We start from the raw sequence: 3,865 nt of genomic DNA on the forward strand, positions 1-3,865 counted from the left end.
GAAATATTGCACCTATTTTTATTGTCTTGATTTCAATTTTTTTATTCAACAGGTATATATAATTGCAAACGTCAAAAAGCTATTAATATAAACGCAAGGATGTAGCTTAATAATCAATAATATGTCCGCATGTCATTTCTTAGCAATATGTTTGGAGAAAATGTCAATGATCACTCTAAAGTGGGTTTATACGATGCGTCAGTTAGAAAAACATAGGGTCCTATTAAATTATGTCTATTATCTTAGCATCAAGAAAATGTCATTTATTATCTTATATCAAAGTGCCTTTATGGCATATTACCTTATTTATAGAGAACATAAGGGACCCTCTTAAATACTATGTTTATCTAAATTTCTAGTTTTGCATCTCCAATTTGATACTGATTTAATGTTTTATTAATTTGGATTCATGTCACGTAAAATTTGAAAAAAAAAATTCAATATTTTATAATAAATTACATTATTATCTTGATTATAAGTTATAAGTGATCTAATTATATAAATAATTTATATACATCAGTCATATAACTTAAAACTCTTACTAATATTTTAGGTCATCATATGATGATCGTTGTACACTTTGACAGTTTAACTGGTCACAAAAAGTAACCGTGACCATTTTTGACGAATTATTGCCCATAGAGACCCTAGTAAACAAAGATTCCCTCTCTAGTACAATGATTGTCGATGCCACTATCTAATTAATCATTTGTACGTGATAGCACAAAGTTAAACTAACTTAATTACGTAATTATATCTCTAACTCTAGTATATTAAAATTATTATATCATCAAATAATTTATTCTCCTATAGTTTGTGTCATGTAAGAAATATTTCTTTATTAAATTATTAAATATTCGCATCAACTAGGGTTATAGGCAAAGGTTATCCTCTTCTTATAATGAGCTCGTCCTAACTCAATATTTTCGATGTAAGACATTATTATATATGATATCATAAACAAATATTTGATTTCGGATTCATCATAATTGTGTATTCTCAATGCAGGAAATAATCATGCGCATGTAAAGATTTTACTAGGACTTTAAAATATAGTATTAAGTTTGAATTCATAATTTTTAAAAATATATTTTGGTATTATAAAAATCTTATATAAGTTGTTTAGTAGTACATTTGAGGCAAGAGTTAACAGCTGGTATTCTATAGTAGTACACATAATTTGTCTTTTTAGGTTTTTTTGTCACTCTACATGTGATATGTTTTTAATTTATTTTTTCAGGTATTCTTTTCTGGACCACTTATAAATAGCCACATACATTTTCGGATATTTTAAAAAGCTGCTTTGTTTTCATCCCATATTATTATACTTAAATAAATAGTTCAATTAAATTGGATCTAGCATTTCTGTACACCTTTTCTTTAATTCTACTCTCATTTTCCCCCCTTTTAAGCGTGGTATAATTTTGTCTTTATTGTTGTACTTTCGTCTTTCTTTTCCCGTTGGAGCTTAGGGTGAAATCAAAATAGGAACTAACGAGATTGTGATGGAAAAATAAGTACTCTTTTATCATTAATTAGATTTAAATTTGAGTCCCAATGATTTTACGAGCCGTCTTTGCTTTTCTCGATGCGAATTCGAATTTAATCAGACTCTGAGTATAAAGTGGGAAACCAAAAAAAAAAGAAATGAAAATAGGAAAAAGAAAAAGTAAATTACACTAGTACACATTTGATCATGTTTCATTATAAAAAAAATCAAAATGGAAAAGGAATGTTCGTCTTTAATAGGAAACTTTCATCTCTCGAAATTAACTTTTTGATGCAAATTCAAATTAATCAAATCTCAGAACTGATACAAGACACAAAATACTCAATAGGATATCAATAAAAGACCACAAAATCAAGTAAAATCTATAAGGGGCCTACTTGAAGGACGTAGTGGAACATGATTGCCAAGTGGGCAAGGGGTAGCTCAATGTTCATGCTTGAAAATCATATTGTCATTTACTTCTTCACATGGAGTAGGCCAGCTTTTATATTTTTAACTTCAAAGATAAAAACAGCCTTTTGAATCGTACAAAATGTCTATTTGAATTTCCTCTCTCGTCCGTCACTAACATTAAGTCTGGGTTCGAATTCCACAAGGTATGAAATCACCTTTGTTAGAAAGCGTTTTATCTGATGTGGAATTTTTTTATGCGAATCTAAATTTAATTGGATTTTAATATAAATATCAAACACCCGATGGAAAACCAAAAAAAATTGTTTGGTCATACAAAACACACTCAGTATTCACGCATTCTTATCCAATTTACCATCAATATCAATGTACTGTTCTAAAATATTCAAAAAAACTATTACAACTTTAGAAACGGTTAGACTAATTTTTTGAAATTTGATGTCATAAGAAGCTGTAAATTTAGCTTTAGCTGTACTAGTTTGTCCGATATGATATGTATAATTTAGAAAAAAATGTTTTAAATTTTGTGTCCAAAACAAATTGTATCTAGTATGTGTAGTTTGGTAGAGGCTATCCTACCACATATATGGGGCTTAAATAGTGGACTTAGATAGAAATTGAATTGGATCATTGAATAATGAGTAAATGAGCTGTGAAAGTGTAGAAAAACAAATGGGCCGTTAAAAGGATTCTGCTGGTGTTCTGTCCAACCCAAGAGAGCATTTCTTCAATTGTTTAGTTATGGAATTTTTTCATAAATAGCTACAGTTTGGACCACGATTATGAATATTACTTATAGTTTGCCTGATTACAATTTTCGAGTGGAGAGAAGCAAGCGAAATTGAGAAAGTAGCGAGACAAGTGAGAGTTTAGAAAGAGAGAGGACAAATTGTAGATGCATGTTGTATCTCAACCTGATACAATCTGTATATTGATATAACATGTATTCGTGCATAGCTTATTGAAAATATTAATTGACCCCCTCATATATTTTGTTTTTGTCATAATGCTATATTTTGGAAAATATCCAGTTCTATTACGATTGAAAAATATATATGGGATGATTCAGCCGCTATTCGATTAAATGAATGTGTCGATGCAATAAGCGAGCCATCTTTCTAGCTTTTTTGGGTTGAACTCCAAAGTAATGTTGACATGGACTTCAACCTACTTCTGATTTTGAATGCCTATTAACAAAAATCTTACCTGAAGTAATCACTAATCAAATAAATTTCCTTCTAAAAGTATAATTTATTTATTTTTCTAATATGCTTCTATTAAATTGTTAATAACCAGTGGATTATTAAAAGAACTAGGTTAAACACGAAAACGAATATGGTGAAAATTAAAAATAAGATAAAATTACGTTTGCTACTTTCATTTATTAATAAGTCCACTCCAATACAATTATTTATTAAAAAACATGTCATCCATTATATCTTATTAGAGTATAATAATAGTATATAACAATTAACAAGGCTGCATCAGCATGCAACCAGCTTTGCGTTTATAAATTAGTTTTGTGAAATTATGTAGTTAAATATTATACTTTTATTTATTTATGTCTTTTCTCTTATAAGACACGGCAAATAGACTTTATTTTCATAGTCATTGGTGCCTAATTTGCACAGAAGACTAGTGTCACGGACTTAGAGTCTTACTAAAGCTCCATGTGGCACTTGGCAACTTACTCACGAATCTTTCACGATCTTATAAGCTCAAGTAAGCCCTTTGAAACTAAGATTGCTAAGAGAATGAAAAGGAAGACTTAGAGAATTTTGGAAGAAGGCTTATATTGCTTGGAAGTATGCTTTACACTTGCTTTCTTGGTTGCTTGCTTGGATGGTGCCGTGCAAATGAGGGGCAACTCTATTTATACTACCTCATAGGGACTAAAATGTAATTAATATTTACTTTACAAGTCCCTAAACTATTTACACTTTG

The sequence above is a fragment of the Solanum stenotomum genome, chromosome 8, assembly GCF_019186545.1.
Source record: "Solanum stenotomum isolate F172 chromosome 8, ASM1918654v1, whole genome shotgun sequence".
NCBI lineage: Eukaryota > Viridiplantae > Streptophyta > Magnoliopsida > Solanales > Solanaceae > Solanum > Solanum stenotomum.